This window comes from Vulpes lagopus, chromosome 6 (genome assembly GCF_018345385.1).
Source record: "Vulpes lagopus strain Blue_001 chromosome 6, ASM1834538v1, whole genome shotgun sequence".
In the NCBI taxonomy this organism is placed as follows: domain Eukaryota; kingdom Metazoa; phylum Chordata; class Mammalia; order Carnivora; family Canidae; genus Vulpes; species Vulpes lagopus.
Genome location: NC_054829.1, coordinates 89,163,232 through 89,189,098, shown reverse-complemented (window position 1 = coordinate 89,189,098; position 25,867 = coordinate 89,163,232). Strand labels below are relative to the sequence as shown.

The window sequence follows — 25,867 nt, the reverse complement described above, 5'->3', positions numbered from 1 at the left end:
CTCTAAGCTATATGACAGTCAATTTCAGTCCTATAATGACAATCATTAATATTAAGCTCTCTAACAACAATTATGAAAGAAGGGAGGGAGGAAGGATTTTAGAATTTTTTTAATATTTTTATACTGAATCATATCCTAAAGTATTGGAACTTCAAAATGAATGATGGTGGTGTTTGTCAGCTGCATTATAATAATTACTATATTTATTAGAGTTGTGTTTTATGAGGTGCTTACAGTTTTAAACATTTCTAGATAGGGTCTTAAGTGAAATAATGTAAAGCTGAATGTGACAATTTCAGGTACTCATATCTAGACCTGCTGAACACCCAGTGAAGTTAAGTACATTGCTGCAAAATATCTAAAGGTTACAGCAGAACTAGATTTGTATTTGAACAGCTAAAAATATTTAAGATTACAATACAAATGTTTAATCAGAGCCTCAGGATGTGATTGCCAGAATATGACAGTGCATTTTATTCTATTCAATCAAGAAAATGAAATACAATGATGACCAAATTATTTCTCTATGAAAGAGATTCTTATCCTTAAAATCATGTAATTAATATTTCATAGAGTAAAACAGCTGGATTCAGCACTAAGAATGAAATATCCTCTTCCCACTACAATCAGAAGGATACATTTGATTTTAAACTAACCCTAGACACAACCTCATGGTAGAATATGGGATACCTGACTCTAATTACTGATAGTTTCTTTCACTTATATTCTTTAAAATATAGCAATATGAACAAAATATCTTTAAAATCATTGACATAATCACCTAATAAAAATTTTAAATTCTGTATCATTATATATTCAAGAAAAAATTATTAACTGACCCTAATTTTATACAGGTGAGATTTAAACACTTACCACAAATTGACCAGGTCATTTTTTTAAATACTTGATTACTCATGATTATCATCTAATTTTGACATGCATATACATGAATATGTATATTCACATGTATATATAAAAATATTTAAGTGTTAAAATAATCTCCCTTCAATGTCTTTTTATGTCAATTTACATCTTGAAATCCATTCAAAAGGATAAAGTTTGAAAAATAAAATTAATTATATTGCCCTGGCAATATAGACAGGTATAATTTATATATCAATTTTGGCATAATTACTTAAAGAATTTAAAAATGGTCAAATCAGAGATTACAAATAGTTCATGGTCTTTTATCCTCAACATAAACCCTATAAAAGTCTATTTGTTCACAAAGTTAAACATAATACAGAAACTATCTGAAATACAGAATATTCTTTACTAGATATTATTTTTAAAGTACTGTAATTTATGGAAATACAAGAAAACTTGTATCCTTTCTTTAAAATAGGTGGATAAACAACAGATATCAGAAAAAGAAAATGAGTCATGTTTAGTGGGAAAATGTAATTTGGAATCAGTTAAGAGGACTTCTTTTTGTGAAGGAATAAATTTAAAATTCATATACCAACAAAGGCGATGAAGAAATTTTTAAAAACCTTTAATTAATAACAAACAAAATAACCTTAAAATTCCACAGAGGAATATTAAATGCTTAGATAGGCAGAAATGTTCAATTACTTATAAATACTCCAGCAAATCCAATCATCCAGAACACCACCAAAACTCTGAAACAAAGAAAAAAGTAATAATAATAAAGAGTGATAGGCAGCCATAAATATATTGAATGGGGCAACAGATTTGCTAGCTAACACCAAATGGAGAAAAAGAAAAAGAAAGTTTATAAACATATTATATATATTACAAAATGTGTATATAAAAAATGTGTGTATAAGTATTAAAGTAAATAGGAAAATATTACAATATTAAGGATGTTCTTGTTCTAATCTTTTTAGTTGATGTTGTATGGGGTGTATAACATGAAAAAAATGAACTTACCATGAAAATATTTTGAAAAAACTAATCTTTTATAATATTAATAGTCAATAAAATTTCTCATCCCAGTTAATACTAGTGACTCTCCAGAAATGTCAACATTTTCAGGAGTTAGATTTTTATTGTAAATAACCAAAAATGCAATGCCAAAAAAATGCAATAAATTCCAAAATGAGATTGCAGAGCATGCAAAAATTTCACTAAACTGATACAGGTGAGGTAAAAAAACTGCTCAAAACACACACGGATATTGACAAATCAGAACTATAAGACATAGACTTATGGAAGAAGAGCAAATTGAAAAGAATAGTTAACAGACTTCATGCAACAAAAAAACGTTCTTTGAGTAGTACAGAAGAAACGGATGAAGCCCTCAAATAATTTATCATTACAAGAAATCCTCTTTATGATGGTGCTCTAAAAGTCACGTGTGAATTAAAAGCTGCTTCACAATTCTATTATATCTTTATGTCTGCAAAATTTCTTCCAACAAATCAACACTGGATCATTCTTCACTCATTCCTAATATGGAAGCCTTCATTGCAATTATCACCTAAAATAACTTATTTTATTTTACTCTTTTTCAAATAAATTGTAAACCTTTGTTTTGCCTCCCTAGTTATTACTATGAATTACTGGGTCTCTATCTTGGATGTCTTTATACTATTTTTGTTTTCTTTTCTGAATCAACCACCTATACTGGAACCAGTTATAATATTAAATGTTTCCTTAAAGGGGATACATTTTTGTGAATTTACAAGAATCACTAATAGCATTAGAATACCTTATCTTCCTATGAAACAATGTTGCAGCTTACGGCCAAACTCTTTCTAACCATCACCTCTTGCCAGGCCACTCAAGTCTAAAACTGGACTCTACTTCCATCCCTCCACAATTTCTTCTGAATATTTAGGACGGGGCTTTTTTGGGTTTCAGTTGTTTTTAATTATGTTTACCATACCTTCACTTAAAGTCTTTGAATGACTTACCATTTTACTTAGGTTTAAATCCAAATAAATTTTATACATTCAACAAAGTCCTACCTCTTTGATCTAACAGTAGGTTATCCCCTTTGCTTGCTCTGTTTCAGCGACATTAGCCCCCTTCTCTTTTTGTTAGCATACCAAGATATTAGCATCTGAAGGCATTTGTATTTACTCTTGCTTATTCCAAGGAAGAAATTTATACAAAAACAAAGAAATCATGAATCTGTCGTTTGGAAATTCCTAAAAATTCATCTTATCCCATCCATGTAACTAAACACCCAGGGACTCAAATTATACTAAACTTACAAAAATTTCTTTAAGCAAAGCCTTCTTACCTGAATATCTGTTCAAAAGTTCTCAATAATTACCAGAAGTTTCCATGAAAATACTCAAGTATAATTCTATTTTTTATATGTGTATCGAGAGATAAAATTATTCAGACATCTTTAATATGCTAAAGGTGTGCAGAGAATAAAATGAAAATCTCCATGTAGCTCAAAAAGTTACCACCTCCAATAATTTCTATCCTGTTAAATTAAATCTATATATAAATCACATAGTAAGAATATGAAAGTAGATTCTTCTTTAAACAACTACTAATACCTATTTCAGGGAATAAGATTCTGTTAAAGCATTACAGATTAGCCTGGGCATGTCAGGATTTCACTGTATCTTGTTAATTTGAGAGATATGCTGCATATGTATGTCTGAGAATGCTTAATGACAAAATACAGAGCTACTTTCCCATGACTTAAGAAGCACCTCGTGGGACACATGAGTGAATCAGAGGTTGAGAGCCTGCCTTCAGGCCAGGGTGTGATCCTGGAGTCCTGGGATCGAGTCCCACATCAGGCTCCCTGCATGTAGCCTGTTTCTCTCTCTGTCTGTGTCTCTGCCTCTCTCTCTCTATGTCTCTCATGAATAAATAAATAAAATCTTAAAAAAAAGAAGCACCTCGTGAATCAAATACCAGATATTATAATACCCTACCAGTTTATGCAGTGGATATAAAATATTTCTCAAATAATTCAAATATTGGATTGGCTAATAAATCTCACTGGAAACACATAAGTGAATACTATTTGGCATCTAGAAAGATTATGGAAGTATTTCATAATACATTTTCTAATGCCAAAAACATATTATATATATGGTATATTGAGTAAACATGGTATGCTATGTAGGGCAGCCATATAGGTACTCCATTCAAATCTTTCCCTCAAGAGAACCAGCTGTGAGGAACATGACTGCTAGCCTTCAGCTGCCTCACCTTTGGGTCCATTACAGCGTTCACTTGAAGCTACACTTCCCCTAGTCTATTCTTAGCCAATGACTGAGCAACCAGGGAGCTCCAAGAATTTGACCAATCCTTACCAACTTGGGATTCCTATTATGGGCAACATTCACTTGAGGACTACCCATTGGACTGGTTGAGACTTATTCAAATAATTCTATCTGAAGTTCTACCTACCCAATTCTCCCTCCTTTCTGGTATAGACTGAAGACTACAAGACTATTCTTGTCACCCTCCACTTTATCCTCCATTAAGTCCTATCTCTTTGTCTTCTTCTTGTGGGACCCAAACAAACACAGTACATGTAATTAATTTTATTCATACACAAAAAGACAAGAAAGAAATGTATCAAACCATTATGACTGTTTTCCTTTGAGAAATATAAGAAACTTTGTATATTCTTTAAAATCATACACTTTTCAAAAAAAATAAAAATAAAACCATACACTTTTCAAAAATTCTCTGAATTCTTCATAAGTATTCACCTAGATACAATTTTTAAGTGAAAAAATTATTTATTAATTATTTTTCTGTGATGTAACAGTAGCTGTCAAATATACACTGAAGTGTAGGAGTCATTATTTTATAAATAAGAAAATATATTCACTGGCTACAAACTCTGTATCATCTTACCATTAACCGGGAACCTTAACTTCAAGATCACTTCTTTGCAAATGACTAATGTTAACAGAAATTGATCAATGTAATGGCTAATTTTATGTGCCAGCCTGACTGAACCACAGGTTGCCCAGATATTTGGTGGCCCTCAACAAACCCAATAAAGATCTGAAGAGAATAAAAGGCTGTGTAAGGGAGAATTTTCTCTGTCTTCAAGAATGAATATCAATCTTCTCCTGCCTTCAGACATGGATTCAGACTGAACTTATACCACTGGCTCGCCTTTGTCTCCAGCTTGCCAACTATAGATCTTGGAATTTTGCAGCTCCATAATGACAAGACCCAGTTCTATATAATAATGTATGATCTACTTAAAGGAACTCTTTGGGATTCCTTATTTTAAAATTAATAAAATTTTCATAAATGTATCTACCCTAGATTTTTATATATTTAATTTGCTTAAAAAATACTATGGGTGTGGGCCTCCATAATCCAACTACAATCTCTTTAGATTTCTCTATCAATCTATTTATCCTTTGATTCTGTTTCTCTGTTAGAAGCTATAGTTTACCTAGTCCAGATTCAATATCTTTTCCACTGCCATAACCAACACAAATCTCTACTTTGTTCATTTGAGTTTAAAATATACTAAAATACACTTTGCTTCCTTAATAAGCATTCATTGAATGCCCTTTATGTGCCATATATTGAATGCCCATATTTTCAATTAAAAAAAAATGTACAGGATCTCTGTCCTAGAATCATAAGCACTAATTTTGGTAACTAATACTTAATAATGAATAGCAATGCTGTATTATTGATAAATTACATTATATGATATAGAACATATTTTATGTTAATTTTTCTCATTTGCAAAAATCATTAGTTTTCAAGTGAGTTTTGCATCTACTATTAACACTACCACATTTTCAATAACAATGAATAAAATAAAACATTACTGATCAACATTTTGGCTGGTTATACCATTTATTAATCCATAATAAGCAATCTCAAGGTGAGCTATATAAACTTACTTCTTATGACTACTTTTTAATTCTTGGTTTCTCATCGTTAATATAGGGTTAATAATAACTACCTCCAAAGAACATTCTGATGACAGCTTACTCAAAAAGTCTACAATGCCAAGCATTATGCTATCATTTTAGGATATGACAGGGACTGGTGAAAAGAGCAATGCCTTCAGAACAAATAGGCACAATTCAGAGCTGATACTTATATACTCTGTGGCCCAAAGCACATTGGTTAGCCATTCTTTATCTGTAAAGCTGGAGGCAACAATGCTCACTCTACAGAATTTTATCATGGATTAAATGTGGTAACACACGTAAGGCATTAGAATAATGTCTTGCACACTATGCTTTGGCTCTGACTCATATATCCTTCTTCATCTTAACTATCTTGTACATTATGTATTTTTGCAATAGACAGAATGGACCAGGTCACAAAGCCTGGTGGAAATTCCTGTAACTACAAGAATGGTCTCCTCCAGCATTCTAGATAGACCCTAAGTTAAAAGAACAGAGAGAACTCCAGTTGGATCTGGAACAGTATCAATAAACAGATTTTTCAAACCTGTGGAACTTAAGGAAATAAACTACAAAAGATGAAGAAAAAAATCTTTATAAACTTTTGGATGCAATGTGGCAGAGTTAGTGAGAACTCTGAACTCTGGAGTTAGGCTGTCAGGATGAATGCCACAGATTCTTCATCAACTTAGATAAGTGTACAAACTTAGATAAGCTACATACACATCTGGAGTTTCAGGTTCTGCTTTAATAACCAACAAATAAACAACAAATTCCTAGCTATTGTCACAACTAGATAATATTACACAAGTAAAATGAACAGTATCTGAAACACAGAAAGCAAATGTTAGATTATTATCATACTTGTACTCTGGCTATTGGTGATCTATTTTCTAAAAAATTATCTTGCTTAAATTGTGCTCTTTTACTATTATTTATATGATTGACAGCAGTTATAACTTCAGAAAATATACTGCATTTAAAGTCCGGATATGTAGTCTGTAATCAGTAGGTTCTATAAAACTTATCCTAGATATAGAGATCTGAAATTGTTAGAAAGTCTAAATGCTCAGGTTGCAAAATATGTCTATAAATGTCAACATTTTGCGTTTGCCATTCTTGATTTGTACATTAAATTTTTAGAATTACTATTCTTGTGTTTGAGATGCTCTAAGTTTTTGTAGTTTATATTCCTATTAATTGATTCATATTTACTGACTCTAGAGAAAAGAGGGTAAAGATTCAAAAAGATAAGCAAAACACAATACTGATACTATAAATCATTCCATTTATCAAAGATGAACTCTTGTTCAGATTTCATGGTTACCAAGTAAACCTTCTGATTGTGATGTTGCTTCCTATGAAGATCTCTCGAGGCAGAATAAATATAGGTAGAAAAAACAAGTTTGTGAAAAGGAATATATATCAATATATACTTTTTATAAACATATATATATTTTTGTATATTAAAATAAATATTAAAAACAGTACAGAGAGAATCCACTTAAAAGAACTATTTTGGGATTCCTTATTCTTAAGATACTAGAATACCTCTGAAATGGGGGTGTAAGGACCTCTGTGGACTCTTTCCCAGTGAAACCATCATAACAGGTAAAAATTACCTAAAGCAATCACTTAAAATATCAGGAAATTGTCCAAAGAACATGCAACATGAGAAACACACATTCAACTAAACCTAATAAATCTCATCATGAAAACAGTAAGATTCTATGGCATTGAGCCATGACCCACTTGCTGACTTCCCAGGGGAAGCTCTACTTACTAGCACATGTAGTCAAGAACACAGGACTCTCTCTTCCCTAGATCTCAGTCTAGAGCTATAGTTTTTCCCCAGGAGAAGCTGTTCACCAGCATTGCTCATCCTGCCCAGCTCTGTGTTTCAAAAGCTCTATTCCAAGCAAGAACAAGAATAGAAGATTATCCTAGGCAGGGCTGGATGGTGATACTGGGCCCTTATCACTCCTGGATAATCAAGTCCTAAGGTACAGATTCAAGATCAAGATAAGAATAAGGGCTACCATCCCTGTCAAGTTCCCTACTCATTAGAGCAAGAGTGTCCCTCCTAGAGAAGTGAGCCACAGCTTCATGCCCAATTCTGGAGCACTGATTCAAGCATCTCTTCCCAGAGGGGAAGGGCAAGCCATAAGAATAGAAGACTCTAGAAGTCTCCTTAAGGGAACTGACTTTATTTGGGAGAGCATGGGTATTACAAGTCTAAGAATAATGTTGTAAAGAATAAAGATTTTATGGTAAGAAATTAAAAGCAGACTGATAGCTCCACAACAGTAAGGATGAGAGTACTCCTAGGGTAGAAGTCTCAAAGCCTGATGTCCAAAAAAAAAAAAAAAAATCTTTTGCAAAAGAGGTCAAATTTAATTGATCTGACTATATAGGAATCTATGTCCCTGAGTGTTGCTGACAAGACAAATCAGCTGGTAATTAATAGAGCCAATGGCTGGGGATGATATCAGACAGAACAGCTACAAATTTAGCAGAAAAATCAGAATAAGAGACAGTGAAAATGAGAATGACTATATCCACTGTTATCTCTTGAGAGGTTGAGGGATAACAGATCAGAGTGACAGCGCATGTGCCCAAGGCTGTGTTCCTGAGGAACAACATCAGAAGCTACCCACTGGGGAAGAAATGGAATTTATTAAAATAGTCCAGCAAAATCATTAAACAAACAAGCAAACAACAACAATGAGCACAAGAATAACTTGAAAGCAGCAAGGGGAAAATAATTTGTCAGTATACAAGGGAAGGGAACCCTGATAAGGGTAACACCTGTTATGGTACATTTTTCATTAAAAACAATAAAAAACATAAGGCAGTGTGATGATATATTCAAAGTGTTGAAAGGAAAAAAATGTCAATCAAGGATCATACTCAGCAAAATAATGTTTCAAAAATGAAGACCAATAAATATATTCTCAGATCCATAAAAACTGAAAGAATTCAGCACTGGGTGCTATACTATATGTTGGCAAATTGAATTCAAATAAAATTAAGGAAAAAAACTGAAAGAATTCATTGCAAACATATCTGCCTTCCAAGAAATACTAAAGGAAGTTCTTAAGACCAAAATCAAATGACACCCAATAGTAATTTGAACCCATAGAACCCATACCAAAAAACAAAGTGTGTCAGCAAAGGTAATTATTATTAAATTATAAAAGACAATATAATTGTATCTTCTCTTTTCTTAACTGATTTTAAAGTAATTATATAAAGCAGTATGCATAATTATATTGTTGGGTCTGTAACATGCAGAAATGTAATATATTTATAATAGCACAAAGAAAGTGAGTGGAAGCAATGCTTTGCTGGAGTAAGAAAATGACACCAGATGGTAAAGTGAATCCACAGGAAGAAATGAAGAGAAGTAGAATGGTAATAAAAACATAACCTATAACAAAACTCTATAAACATACACTTGCTCTCCTTCTTTCTTACAGCTTCCTTAAAAGACAAAATTTATCTAAACTAATAACCATAACAATGTCTTGTTTGGTTTGTAACAGAGAAACTTTCCTCTCTCTGTCTCTGTCCCTGTCTCTCTCTCAAACACACAAAATTATAAACTGAAAGTGGAGCTACACAGAAGTAACATGTCTACAACTCATTGGAATTAAGTTAGCATAAATCTGAGGAAGATTCTAATAAATTATGTATACTGTAAGCCTGAGAAGAACCACTAAAAATAAATAACTAATATATATTAGTGTATGTCCTATAAAACAAAAAGTTAAGTGTCAGCCATAAAGTCAACCATGTCAACAATAAAATTAGATATGCATGTATTAAACAATGCAATCAAAAAGAGATTGTTAGGGCAGCCCGGTGCCTCAGCGGTTTAGCGCCACCTTCAGCCCAGGGCCTGATCCTGGAGACCCGGGATTGAGTCCCACGTCAGGTGCCCTGCACGGAGCCTGCTTCTGCTTCTCCCTCTGCCTGTGTCTCTGCTTCTCTCTCTGCCTCTCTCTCTCTCTCTCTCTCTGTCTCTCATGAATAAATAAATAAAATCTTTTTTTTTTAAAGAGATTGTTAGACTGGATAAAAACAGTAATAATATCCAAAATATGCCATCAATGGGAGACACAATTTAGATTCAAAGATACAAACAGGATGGAAGTAAAAGTATGCCACACAAACAGCAATGCGGGAAAGGAGAAATATTTATATTAATATCAGACAAAATACACTGCTGAAATTTTTTTAAATGTTACTAGAAGTAAAGAGAGTCACTGAACAATTGACCAACGGAAGTCATAAAGAGCAGGTTCTCCAACTACAAAGAAATGAATTCAAGAGTTAACAACAAAAGGAAATTTGGAAAATTCACAGATAGAAGGTAAGTAACATTCAGAAAGAAAAGAAAAAGAAAAGAAAAGAAAAGGAAAGAAAGAAAAGAAAAGAAAAGAAAAGAAAAGAAAAGAAAAGAAAAGAAAAGAAAAGAAAAGAAAAGAAAGAAGGAAGGAAGGAAGGAAGGAAGGAAAGAAAGAAAGAAAGAAAGAAAGAAAGAAAGAAAGAAAGAAAGAAAGAAGAAAGAAAAAGAGAAAAAGAAAGAAAGAAAGAAAGAAAGAAAGAAAGAAAAAGAAAGAAAGAGAAAGAGGAAAATTAGAAAATGCTTTGAGATGAAGAGAAAAAACTTAGAGTGTAAGTAATTAAGAAATGATTATATCTATAAATGCTTATGTTGAAAAAGCAGCAATACATCAAATCAATAGCATCACGTTTCACCTGATGACAGTTGCAAAGGAAAGGAAAACAAAATCTAAAGGAAGCAGATTGAAGGAAATAATGAATATCAGTGTATAGATTCCTGAAATAAAAAAATTGGAAAACAATGCAGAAAATCAACAAAACAGACAAAATAATGGTAAACCCTCAGCAAGACTGACCAAGAAAAAAGAGGAAATACAAAAAATTATTAAGATAAAAAGTGAGAAAACATCACTACCAACCATACTGAAATAAAAAGAATCTTACAGAATACCATGAACAACTGTATGCCAACAAATTAAATAAGTCAGATGAAATGGACAGATTCTTAAAAGACACAAACTACCAAAACTGACTCAAGAATAAACAGAAAATCAAATAAAGCTACAATAAATTGTACAATAATTACCTAGTAATTATAAAACTTCCCACAAAGAAAAGACTATAACCAGATGGTTTTACTGCTTAATTCTACCAAATATTTATAAAAGGTATTAATTCTTCATAAAATTCCAAAAAATTGAAGGAACGCTCCTCAATTCATTTTATAATATCAATTCATAAGGCCTGCATATTTTCTTCATAGTATGTCCTATTCCAGATAAACAGAATAGAACACCAATGCCAAAACAGAATATCTGATAGCAAAACTAGATAATGGCATGAAAAAGAAAACTAAAGACCAATAACTCTTGTGAATTTATATGCAAAATCCTCAACAAAATCCTGCCAAAAGACAGGCCATAATTTTAAAAATTCATATATCATAACAAAATGAAAATTTTTAATGAAAACAACGCAGATTTAAAATCCAAAAATCAATATAATATGCTTTTATCAACAGAATTTAGAAAACCACACTATCATCTCATAGATGCCCCCAAAAAATGTGACAAAATCCAACATACTTTCATAAAACTCTCAAACTAAAAATAGAAGGAAATTTCCTCAATCTGATGAATGACATATACAAAAAAAACAAAAAACAAAAAACACTGTTATCATTGTACTTAGTGGTGAAAGCCTGAATGCTTTCCCTATAAAATTAGGAAAAAAATAGGGATGTCCATTTTCACCATATTTATTCAACATTATACTGGAGATTCTAGCTAGAACAAGGAGGCAAAAATAAAAATAAGAAACTAAGCAACAAAGACAACAAAAAGCATCCAAACTGTAAAGGAAGTAAATCTATCTCTATTTGCAGATAACATGATCTTGCATATAGAAAATCCTAATACACACACACACCCCTATTCCCAATTCCCAGTATATTTTCCTTACTGAGCATGACAAGTAAGAAGAGTAAATTGTTACAAAGATCAACTTTCCCAGTATGCTTTCCTCCTTTTCTCAAATTACTCTGATAGGTTATGTGACTAGCTTAGGAAATACAGAATATCTTATAATGAGGAATTTTATTTTTTTTTTTTAATTTTTTATTTATTTATGATAGTCACAGAGAGAGAGAGAGAGGGGCAGAGACACAGGCAGAGGAAGAAGCAGGCTCCATGCACCGGGAGCCCGATGTGGGACTCGATCCCGGGTCTCCAGGATCGCGCCCCGGGCCAAAGGCAGGCGCCAAACCGCTGCGCCACCCAGGGATCCCTATAATGAGGAATTTTAAAAGTACACTATCTTTGCTATAGAATAATGCTTTTATTTTCCTATAGTTATTATTTAGACATTTGCCATCACAGTCAGATGTTCAGGAAAAGTAACTAGAGTTTTGAAAATTCTACAAGTCAGACAATGGTAAACAAAGTTAATATGAATCTACTCTCAGCCAGATGCATGCAGATTATAAAATGCATGAGAAGAGTGGGCCTTGAGAGTCACTGGGTATTTAATGGAAACACATACCCAAGAGTAAGTAAGAACCTGAGTAGAAGACTAGTGTTAAGTACCTAAGTTTTTTTTTTTTTTTTAATTTAAGAATAGTTGATATACAATGATACATTATTTCAGTTGTACAACTAGAGATTCAACAAGTTTATGCATTGTGCCCTGCTCACAGCATCTATCACCATACAAGACTGTTACAGTATCATTCACTATATCACTTGTGTTCTTTTATTCTGGTGACTAGTTCATTCCATTATTGGAAGCCTGTGTTTCTCACTCCCTTTCATCCATTTTGCCCATTCCCCTCAGTCCCTTTGGCAACCATCAGTTTGTTCTCCATATTTGTAGGTCTGATTCTGCTGTTTGTTTATTCATTTCTTTTTTTAGATTCCACATATGAGTGAAATCATATAGTTTTTGTTTTTCTCAGATTTATTTTACTGAGCATAACACCCTCTAGGTCTATCCATGTTGTTGCAAATGGCACAATCTCATCTTTTTATGGATGCATAATACTCCATTATATAAGCATATGTAATCGTGTCAGTGTAAATATATATATGTGTATATAAATTATATATATTTACATATAAATATATATAAATAAGTACTTTATTATATATATGTATATATACACATACAAATATATTTCACACTATGTGCCTAAGATTTTTAGGGTCTCTGCTTACTGATTAGTAAATTACAAAATGTGTCATGATTCTAAGGTGGAATCTGTAGTTCAGAACCAGCTAGGCAAAACTCAGAAAGCAGGAAGCAAGGAGTAAATCAAGTGAAATGAAGAATCTGCATGTAAAGCTACTACAAGAATTGTTTATTTAAGCCCAGATTTTCATCTTTAACCTTTCTAATTTAATATGTTAATTAATTTGATACACATTTAATGATCTATTATGTGTCAGACTTTGGAACATAATGGTATATAAGAGATAAGGTCTTTCTGCCAGTGTTATACATGTCTGCTTCTAAAGTCCAATTATCAATTTACCAGATTTTTCACTTTCAAAACCTACAGCTATAAACCAAATCATCAATGAAACAACTAAATACATTTGTCCAATTATTTTCCAAACTAAGTTATAATATACAACTCCTGTCAGTATTTTATTTGGCAAATGTACACAACCAAAATAATATTAAAAGTTTGTTTTCTATGTTATTTATTTTTACCTAAAAAGATAAGTTGACAATATTAAAAATTTTAAAGTAAATTACATCCTCCAATACATGATGAGAAACTGCTTTATTCTAAAAATCAGATCAAATATGCTTTCCTTTAAAGCAAGTAAAAAAAAAAACATAAATAAAAACCAAATGACTTCAAAATTAAAGGAGCAAAGATTCTATATAGATAGGAATATATATGAAAATTAAAAATATATATGAAAATAGTCAATTTAGCATCCCAGATATCTTCCTATAAACATGTAATATACTTAATATATATTCCTATTTATATATGGTTACCTATTCTAGATTTGCACTATGTTAAGGTCACTTTTATTCTCTTCTTGGTATAAAAATAGATGTTTTCAAAATTCACCACAAATCTGAAGTGGTAGTAATTCCAATTTTAAATTGACTATATATTTTTTCAGTTAGTTTTCAGACTGAAATCCAATTTCTACAATGGAGTTAGTTTAACTATATGCAAAATCATACACTTTAAAGTAAAATCTAATGAGGGCACGTGGCTTGTTCAGTTGGTAGAGCATGTGACTTGATCTCGAAGTTATAAATTTGAGATCCATGTTGGATGTAGATATACTTAAAAATAAAATCTTTAAAATAAAATCTGATATTGTGAGAAGTATTGGTCACTTCAGTACTCAGAACACTCCATTCTCACTGCACATTTTCCTTCAATACTTTTCCGAAGTTACATTTTTCCATCCAGAATTTCCTGAAATTATTGTGAATCATTAACCAGATAGCAATCAATACATATCCACAACTACAAATTCCCCTTTATATGTCCTCAACTCTGTATAACGTCAGGATTTGGTAGCACTTTCTTGCCCAATGTTTGTTAAGGTATGTATTAATTTTGATAATTAAATCTGGTATTATATAGTTCAAACATTTATCTGTAACCCCAATCAATAAGCTCATAAAAGTGTTTTCCATTTTATACATATCCAATATGTTCTTTTAGTTTCTAATCCTGATTAATAACATAGATACTTTTAAAAATTCCCCAAAATACACTATTTGGTAGGGAAAAATCAGAAGTTTTATTGAATCCCAAGTGCATGTTTTTGGTGATTTGTGCACGTGTGTGTGTGTGTGTATGTACATGCATGTTGAAAACAAGTTGAAAAGCTATGCTCTTAGCAAAAAAAAAGAGCAATAGAGAATCACATTGGCAGTGAAAGTTCTATTTATTAGCTCCACCATCTATCTCTCAGCCTCTTTTCTACCACATATGGGTCTTATTTTAAAATTTGAAAAAAAAAATTTTAAACTTCAGACTAGCCCCAGGCTCACTTAACCTATAGGATGCAAAATATGTAAGCAGATAAGAGGTTAGGTTGATAAGAGGTTAGGTTTCAAATTCAGATTCAAACAGAAATACACTCCAGTAATAAGGGTCAGATAATAGCGAAGAGGCTAAGAAAATGAGCTCATTAGTAACTGTCCACATCTTGCCAAACCATACAATTCATCTTGCCTCCACTTTGGATTACTCTGGATTCTTTTCTTTGCTTATCTATGCACTCCTTTTATTAATTCCATCAGGGTCCATGGTGATGACTCTCAAATCTATGTATTCATCCCAGAATGTTTCCAGTACTTTAGACTTAAACGTGTAATGGCTTATCTGGTATTTCCGTAATATGTCTAATAGATATTACGTTGTACTATATGAAATTACCATTTTAATGGTCAAAAATTGAATGTAAGCAATTTCACATAGTTCAAACTAATATTTAAACTTAACTTGGCTCTAACAAGACCCTGAATTTCTCACTCCCACCATCAAATCTGTTCTACCTCCTGTTCCTCCTTCTCAATAAATTGCACCATCATCCACCAGCACACTCAACAAAAGTCAAGGAGCAATCCAAGATTCCTGTTTTCATTCACCATCCACATCTTATCCATTGTAGAGAAAGGCACATGGTTTCACCTCTGGCTTGGCAATAACACACCTCTCCTCTCTGGGATCACTGTTTCCATCCTTGCCTCTACCGTACATACTCCACAGAGCTACAAGAGTTACCTTCATATTCACCTTCTGACTGATCTCATATAATGGCTTCCAGTTGCACATAAATTATATATGTCTTAAATAATCTGACCCCAGTTTGCATTGTAACCTAATTACCTACCACTCTGCTATTACTGTTAAAAACATGAAGGTCCTTTGCCTAGGTTTAACAATCTCTTCCCCAACTTGCAGATGTCATGTGACTGACTCTTTCTGGCCAATAAAACTGCAGTTTAAAATATAAACTCCGGGGCAGCCCGGGTGGCTCAGCAGTTTAGCACCACCTTCAACCCAGGTTGTGATCCTGGGTTCGAGTCACACCTCAGGCTCCCTGCATGGGGCCTGCTTCTCCCTCTGCCTGTGTCTCTGCCTCTCTCTCTCTCTCTCTTTCTGTCTCTCATGAATAAATAAATCTTAAAAAAAAAACACTTATTAAATATAAACTCCATAGGGACTATGGACTAACTGTCCAATCCAAAAAGGCTGCTTTGTCCCTCTCAACATATTTTCTCATTTTAACTTTCTGCATAATGCTTATCACTACCTGATATTTTTATTGATTGTTTTTCCAATTGATTATTAATGTATTTCTCAACAGAAAACAACCTTCATGAAAGCAAGGATTGTGATCATCTTGTTCACTGCTGTATCTCCAGTGACTAGAATACTAAGCACCAGCATAAACTTAATAAATATTCCAGGAATTAATGAATTTTTGCTGAAAACAAGAGACAAACATATTCACCTATCAGTCAGCGAGGCACTTAAAATTAGAATGAGGTCTATGCCATGAAGTACATGGCAACAAAGATTAGGACTTGAAATCAGACTAAACTGCTGAAAATCCATTTGCCAATTTTATTTATTTCTAAGATTTTATTTATTTATTCATGAGATATACAGAGAGGGAGAGAGAGAGAGAGAGGCAGAGACACAGGCAGAGGGAGAAGCAGGCTCCATGAAGGGAGCCTGACGTGGGACTCGATCCCGGGTCTCCAGGATCAGGCCCTGGGCTGAAGGTGGCGCTAACCCGCTGAGCCACCCGGGCTGCCCCCACTTGCCAATTTTAAACTGTATGATCTTGGAAAAAAGGTTTGACTTGTCTGAGCCTTAATCTCCTCATGTACAAAATGAAGATACATATACATTATTTTTAAGTACAAAAAGTGTTGAAAATCAAAATGGTTATGTATGAAATGCAACAGTAAAATTGTCAATGCTTAATAAAGGTTGTTTTTTTCTTTTTCATTCCCCTACCAATCTACAATTAGCCACAGGATGCCAGCTGATCAATTGGTTTGTAATCCCAGTAAACAATAATGCCCTGTCTTGTGAGAAGGATAACTATTTCAGAATAACTAAATATTTAAGAAACAGTATTAATTATCTTCTCTATCATTTCTATTTATTCCCTAAGAAGAAAAAAAGGAAAGCTATTTATTCTGTCCAATTCTTCTAGGCTACTAGAGTCCTTGTGATTACAATATCTTATAATGTGTTCTAGGATATCTTAATTAGGTAGACAAACCTAGCATTTCAAAGCTGAACATCATCATTGCCATTGACTATTGAACAAATACCAGAAGGTGAGGAGTAGTATATTATGAAACTGGCTTGAAGGAATTCAGTAATAGGGTCAAAATCAGTATCTCTAAACAACTATTTCAACTAAAAATTCTTCATATATAGATGGATATAATCACTTGGAAATGTAGCACAAATGTTACCTTAATGTACAATGCTGATTTTTGCACAGTTGCTCTGATTTTTACAATACAAAGAAATAAAACTCTACAGTTATTTCTCAACCAACAGTGGACTGTTCTTTTTTTTTAATTTTTTTTAATTTTTATTTATTTATGATAGTCAGAGAGAGAGAGAGGCAGAGGCATAGGCAGAGGGAGAAGCAGGCTCCATGCACCGGGAGCCCAATGTGGGATTCGATCCCGGGTCTCCAGGATTGCGCCCTGGGCCAAAGGCAGGCGCCAAACCGCTGCGCCACCCAGGGATCCCTGGACTGTTCTAAGAGCATATAATAAACACAACCCACCAAGAATGTCTTTTTCCTGAACTCTGACTTCTGAGAAGGAAGCTAAAAGGAAACACTAAGGATCCCAGCACACCCTCTAGTTGAGAGAAAGGGTCAGCCACCAGCTTAACTCTTCCAGATGAGCAGATTAACTACATCATAGAAGAGGTAAAACAATATCAGGCTAAATTTATTCATTAATAAAGTCATTGTATACGTATCTACCCTAAAGCAAAGTTTAAAACAGCTATCCATAGTTTTAAAGAGTCACACAAGGGAATAAGTAGTCCTTTTGGCATATTTAAATTCCCCTTGATTTTCTCCCCACAATAATGAGAATATTAAAAATCTTCAATATACCAAAATATACCAAATAATCTGCATCAAATAGACTTTGGTATTTAAAAATAAAAGTACCAACATTTGTTGAGCATCTCCTTTGTGACAGATATTTTTTCATTTATTATTCTAGTTAATTGTCACAAAATCTTACACAAGGGATGTTACTGCTTTTATTCTGCAGGTGAAGAAACATGGCATAGTGAGATTTCTCAACCTGGCTACATTCATAGAGCTTCTGATAGAACTGAAACTCAACCCAGGTTGGGTGGCTCAAAAGCTCATTCTCTATTAACTTGGTCACGATACATCTACTCACATTCCTAAGCAATCTTTAGTACTTAGATTTATTTCTGGATCTTTCCAGCAAAGCGCTTGATCTCTGCCCAATGGCATCACAACACCTCACTGCAAAAAAATTGATTAATTTTTCTAATGCTGGATGATTTATCAGGACTTTTACTAATTAGATTGTAATATGGCGTATTCTAAGTTTGTAAAATATGTAAACTATCACAATATACTCATTAAGAGAAAATGGTGATACAATCTTTTAAGAAGCTTACTTTCTAATAGGAAAGGTGAAGAATAAACCTGAAAATATTTAACATATTTACCAGTATAATGGTATTATAGAAAACAAAAAGGACACTCAATAATTCACTATTGTGATAATTATTTTCATTACTGTAATATTTAAGAATGTTAGAAAAAAAAGTAATGTTAGAGAAATAAAATTCTATAAATAAGCCACAAAGATGAAAGAAACACAATGTATCTTTGAGCCAAGAGGGAAACATGAAAATACTGGTGAAAGCCTCAATACCAGAAAGAAGATTCTCCAGTGTAAGAAATAAGTGATTTTTTAAAAATTATTTGCATAGCTCACTCATATTTCATCTATGTTTATAATCTAAGAGAAGTATAAATTGAATGATTAGAATGATCTAGTAGGAATTACCAGCTGAGTCTTCAGTCTTTTTTTTTTTTTTAAGATTTATTTATTTCATTGAGAGAGAGAGAGAGAGAGAGAGAGAGAGAGAGAGACCATGATCAAGGGAGGAGCAGAGGGAGAGGAAGAGAAGCAGATACCCCACTGAGCACGGAGCTCCACGTGGGGTTGATGTGGGGCTCAATGTGGGACTCGATCTCAGGGTCATGATATGAGCTGAAATGAAGTGTCAGATCCTTAACTGAGCTACCCAAATGCCCTAAGACTTCAGTCTTTAAATTTAACATAGAAGGCAGCCCCATTGGCCCAGCGGTTTAGTGCCACCTTCAGCCTGGGGTGTGATGCTGGAGACCCGGGATCGAGTCCCACGTCGGGCTCCCTGCATGGAGCCTGCTTCTCCCTCTGCCTGTGTCTCTGCCTCTCTCTCTCTCTCTCTCTCTCTCTCTCTCTGTCATGAATAAATAAATAAAATCTTAAAAAAATAAAATTTAACATAGAAGTTAGTAAAATTATTCAGTTAACATCTAAAGAACCAAATGCTTTATTATTTTTAACTTTTAGAAGTCATACTGTATAGTGGAAAGAACCTATGTTGGACGTGTAATCTGGTATTTGTATTTCTGTTCATTACTTTTGGTCTGTGTGATCATGTCCAAGCCCCCTGTTGTGTCTGAACTTCCATTTAAAACTAAGAAATCCTTAAAAATGTGTATCTTAAAGGACAAGTAAAAGGATAAAGACAAACAATTCTGCACATATCAGTCATGTACTTAGTCCACTCAATCAATGCTATCTATAATTACTTGATAGTCTTTATAACCAATTGAAAAAAAAATAAACTTACTGCTTTCAAAAAAATAATTTTCATAGAGCCATGGAAATAATGCATTTTGTGAATGTCTGTTAATTGATATCATTTATTAGTCCCATGTCTTATCCAACCTTTCATCTTTTTGTTCTAGGTATGTTATACATTTTGACTCAATTATCTTGTACATTTCTTGCTACTGCAGCCAAAGCAAACAAAATATCTACAATTAAAAAGCTACAGATTTGAAGTTCATTAAAGTTGAGAATAATATCTTAAATAATCCTACATTTTACTACAACGTATAATGCTTTGTTATATTCATGGTAGATGAAGATGAATTCATTCATAGACCTTATTATCATGCATTAAATTCAGGTTTGGATTTCACCTCAACATTAGAAGACTTTAGAAAAGCATTCCATACCAAGGTATATTTCTTGTCCCATAATCATTCCATTACTCATTTTATAAATGTGGATCATAATGGTTTTTATAACATCACCTATTTTCCATATTACAAATAAACTATTTGTGCTTAAGTATTAGTTTCTCAATACTCATGTTCCTGCAACACTCTTTCAAAAATGTAATTGGAAGCAACTTATCTGTTGGATTTATTCATGTTGGAATATTTTTAACATGTATAATAAGATGCCCACCCTTCCCTCCTTTCTTTTAGCTAAAGAGGGGAAGGGAGTACCCTGAGGAAAGATTGTAAATCCAAAGCAAATTGCCAAAGCAATTATAGTCTTTCCATCAAAGATTTTTTCCCCTTTAACATAAGAAAGAATAAATCATTTATAACAAAACTGTTCTATAGCCTAGGTGCTAGAGAAAAATGTGCTTGCCAATGGTAATTCTCACATTAAAGCAACAACAGACATAAATATTGTTAAGTGACTTAGCACATAGCTTTTACATGGTTCATAATAAACCAGTTTTTCCTAGGAATTATTAATTGGTATATATCTTTTCAAACACTGTATTTGACACCTTTATACTTGTATATCTATCTCCTGCATATACACAGTATATAATAGTTGACAACTCATTGATACATGATACATGATTACATATTATGAATATGAATATAAATTACAGCATCTATAGAACACCAGGAAGCAGTCACTGAAATAACTTTTTTCATATAAACCACAATAATGGTTGTACTAATAGCAAACAAAAAGAAAATGACTGACTAATAACAAATTGATCTATGCACTTGCATGTTCCTCAGTGCCTCAAAATCAATATTGCTCTTTAGCTTTGCCAAATTAACTGTGTGCTATTTCTTGTGCTGACTCTAGGGGTAAACAGTTTCCTCACTTCCTTATAAAAGAGATCCAAATGGCTTTAATTAGAAAAGAGTTTATTGGCACTCCATGAATTCCTTGCACTGAGATTGTTCAATCACTTAAAGAATCTGGGCATGCATATTGTGGTTTACAAAGAAAAGCTTCCCATCCCACAGCAGAGAGCTAGATGTGGTGTGTATGAAAGACAGTGAAACATAAGCACAGTCCTAAGCTCAGCTACTGTAAGCAAGGACAATGCAACTAATGAGGATAGACAAGTACAAGGGGCTAAAAGTTATAGGGGCACCTGTAAACATGTTATTCTCAAGGCAATAGGAATTGTCAATTTTGCTGTAACTTTAGCTATAACTAGCATTCAAATGTGAGGCAATGTATGCCAGTTAGGAATTAATTGCCTCCCAGCAATAAATGCACCCTTCAATAAATATGTGCTTGTGATCATAGGTGGTATTCCTTTAAGCATTTCTCCTTTCCGATGAGAATGATGTTGAGTTTTCCTGGTAGAGAACACTGAAGGGATACTGAACAAAGGGTCCATTCCATGGTTTCCGTCTCCAAGGGGGTCAGCAGTTTGGGTGCAGTTGTGAAGACATTGTGAAGACATTCAGTCATGCATGGAGGCCAGATCATATAATTCTTCACCAATCTTGCAGCCTTAGCCTAGAATAATCTTTCAGAGTCCCACTCCAAGGGAAATCCACAAAAGCACTGAAAACAAATTGCCTCCATATGCTTGGATACTGCCTGCCTGAACCTCCTCCAGTCCCACTACAGAGCTTGGGAGTGGGGTGGCTCAAGCCCTGTGATATTCAATCATAGCTTTGATTGCTGGTGCTCCACTTGCTCTCCCTGCCACCAGATTGTCCAGGGACCATGGACCACTTCTGGAAGTATGGCCAAACCCATAAATTTCTCTGCTATCCAATGGGATGAATTACACCTCCTCTCAAAAGATCTTAACCGCTTCCAAGTTTGTCTTTTCTTGGTACACTCCCTCAGCTGTAGGATATCTTGCAGTTCTCCCTAGCTATTATAGTTACTCTGTTGTCATAGTTTAATAAATTTTTATATTAAACTTGGTTGACCTACTATGGTTTCTACCTCCAGACCAGGCTGATTGATACACAATTCCCCCAAAACCTAGTATCAAATCAACCTGTGATTTGCATTTTGAAACAATTATAAGCTACATCTAAGAATAAATAAAAAATATAAAACTGATCAATTTGTTGAAAAAGTAATGTTAAAACTGACTACACATAAAAAAAAAACTGACTACACATAATACCAAGTAAATGAGATTTTGAATACGAGTGAATAATACAGCTTAAGTTTCAAATATGTAGCAGCAATCAATTTTTTACATTTATGTACCCATCTTTCTACATCAAAGATCAATGCATAGAGTACAGTAAATGTCCCAATACTACTTAAATGATCAATATTCCTGGCTGTAGCCTTCAAAAAGATCGCTATTTAGGAAGATTAACTCCTATGGGATATAACTGCACTGTTTCCTAATTAATATCCAAAGTGTGCCTTTTATTATGTGAAAAAATTCCTAAAAATATTTTTATTATTGAATATTCTGATTCTAGAAGAAAATCTTCCAACATAATTAAAATGAACTATTTGCAGAAGACTTAATTCCTCATAGAGTACCATTAGAGACAAAACAAATAAGATACAAATATTCTTAGTATTACAGGGACCATATTTTTCAAACAATGTATCCTTGATTGATTCTTAGAGATGTGGAGAGAGAGAGAGAGAGAGAGAGAGAGAGAGAGAGAGAGAGAATGTGTGTGTGTAAGTAGGAGAGAATATCCTTTGCAAAAAAAAGTCATATCCAGTAATATAGCTCTGCATCCAGGAAGTATCTGAGGTTAAAAACAAAAGCAATAACAAATACTGCCTCTTAGGCACAGTATTTCATGGAAAATGTTAGCTGTTGCATTAGTTTCCTTTTGGCAAAGCTTGTGTTCCCCACATGACCTTTCAATACCATTTGTAGAATGCCAGACTGAGCTCTCTAATGCCCCCCAAGCTTTACTTCATTAACTTTCTGTAATCTAAAGGAAACATGTTGTGAAGAACCTTAATCAGCCCTCCAACAGAAGAAATGATTAATAAACCCCCAGACTATTTGATCACTGGCATGCGATTCCTGGAGTTTATAGTAGGATATCACCACACTCCTGCCACCCATTATCTTAGATAAACAATTGAAGTTATACAAAGTACAAGGGCTTCAAAGAAAGGTTGGACTTTTTGAGCTATAGTAATTATTTTTTAAAAACAATGTATTTTGACAGCATTTTACCTTTCTTATCAGCACCCTAGGATAATATAGGTTCTCATTACCAGCACCTCGTCCACGAATATTCTGTTTCTGCCGAATATTCTGTTTCTGCCGTTGAAGGCTCTGATAAACACACAATCACTTTAACAAACACTCTAGGGAGCAGGACACACAATTTTGATTAAGAAAACTGTTGAATATTAACTAGCAGTGTTCACTGAGACAATAGCTGAGCAACTTGTCCTTGAAAAACAGTACACTAAACCTATTCTCAGGGAAAAATGTTGGTGTTTGACAGCTGCCTCAGCTCTGGAAACCTAGAATGCATCTTATTATTGCAGTAGTAGGCTTTCAATAAAATCACCATAATTAAGGTGCTGTCATTATTTTCAATCTAAAAGTTCTCCTTTCACAGGTTAATAAATTCAGACATAAAAAAATCTGCTCTGTGGTAGCATTCCGTAGCATTTTCATTTTTGAAGACTACCTATATAGTTTATGGTTTTCACTGATTATTTTCCAGATCACTGTTTTGCTTTGTTTTAATTTTCTAAGGCCTTATGAACTGAAGTTTTCTATGGCTGTGTAAAGACAAAAAAAGATTTTAACCTATTTAATAAAGTTAATGAGAAATGTTCCCATCAGTCTGATCAAATGCAAACTCTGAATTTAACTCCTTTCAAATGTCATCTGCCTAAACAGATTCGGAGCAAAAGAAAAAGAAACAAAACAACAACAACAATAAAACTACTATCTAGGAAATTATCTCCAAGCATTGCACAAACATTTCTTATATGTTCTGTTAAAATGAAATTAAAATATTAAGTTCAGATGATAAGATATCAAATTTTCATAAACACTAATACTTATAAATGCTATTTGTCATCCGACAAACTTTTAAAAGCTCTTCCTCTACAATTTTTATACTAGGAGAACATTAGCATCTTCATCCAAGAGGTATGAATTCCCACTACAAACTAAAGAAATGAAGATCAGAAATGCAAACCAACTATATTTTATTTCTCTGCACTGTTTTATGATCTTTATTCTATCCATAGATAAAGTTCTTTACAATATACTCTGGAATGTAGCTCAGAAAGTAACAATATGCATATCTATATCTGTGTATGATGTTTAAACACAGTAATATTATTAGGCTGTTCTTTATGTATCATATACCAGCATATTTTGCTTTCACTCCAACGTTAAAATTAAGAAAAAAACAATTAAAAGGAAGAAACATTACACTTACATATAAAAACAGCATCCTAACATGCATGTGTCAAAATATGAAGTATATAAATACATTCCAAAATTCACATATTTACATTTGTTAAATAAAAGTATATCCCTCAAGCAATTTACTGAAAAAAAAAAATGAGTCCTGGATGCAAGGTGATTCTATAAATCCATACATTTGATAGACCAAGAAGCTCACCCTGAAATGTATGTCTTTAAATATTATTTACCAATCCTCATTTTCTTAATGAGAAATAAAACACAAAGCAAAATTCTCAATTACTATTATAGGTAGGATGGAAATATAAACTCGCATTGTACTCAAGAAAAGTGTTTTATCCTTAAAGGAAAAAAAAAAGTAATCCTTGACAAAGATCTTGATCATGATCTTAATATAACTACTTTTTTTCCCTTGCTAGACTACTTGTAAACAATAAAAGAACAAAAAGAAAGAAAAAAGGAAAGAAAGAAAGGAAAAGGAAAGGAAAGGAAAGAAAACAGAAAAGCACAGCAAAACTAAGCTTCTGGCTTAGAACTGAGAGTCTTTTCCCCCCATATGCTTTTTTCAATTAAAAAAAAATATCAAGCAGGCTTTTGCTTTCAGCTAAGTTAGTAAAGAATTCAGCAACATGCCATTATTTTTTCCAGCTAAACTTCCTTATTTTGCATGTCCTTAATGAGTAGAGGTTTGTAAATTTTCAGCTATTTCCTTATTTTCCATTTTGAGACAATACTGCCTCCGTGTTAGTGTTGGAAGCAAAAGAGAAGAGGAAGAGGAAGAGGAAGAGGAAGAGGAAGAACAAGAAGAAGAAGAAGAAGAAGAAGAAGAAGAAGAAGAAAAAGAAAAAAAAGAAGAAAGAGAGAGAGAGAGAGAGGGGGAAATCTCTCCCACTAAAAAACTCACCTTGTCCCTGTAAGCCTTTCGACATGAAGTATATGAATTATTGATAGGGCTTCAATTTTTTTTTGACTTTTTGAGCTCTAGTAATTAAAAAAAAAATAATGTAAATTACACTGAAACTACCCATGCTAAATAGAAAAATTATTTATAATTACTTAGTAAGTCTTTAAAAATTAGCATGATTAAATTCTTGCACAAATAACTGTGTATCCATGATTACAAAATGTAAGTGCTTTTTATTTTTCAAACTAAAATATCTAATGTAATGAGGTTTTCATATTGAGATTACATTAGGTTCATTCTAAGATTCAAGTGTTTACACTC

The 25,867-nt window shown here is 33.1% G+C and overlaps 1 protein-coding gene across 5 annotated transcripts in view; it reads right to left on the bottom strand.

The window, feature by feature from the left end:
- Positions 1-25,867, bottom strand: part of CCSER1 (coiled-coil serine rich protein 1) — an 880,050-nt gene that overhangs the window by 754,898 nt on the left and 99,285 nt on the right. The window contains exon 1 of one of the 5 annotated variants that reach the window (XM_041759584.1): positions 23,425-23,547. The exons of the other annotated variants lie outside the window; for them this stretch is intronic. The gene's annotated coding sequence lies outside the window, so the exon portion shown is untranslated. Of the gene's footprint in view, positions 1-23,424; positions 23,548-25,867 lie in introns of those variants that run through there. 5 annotated transcript variants of the gene reach the window in all.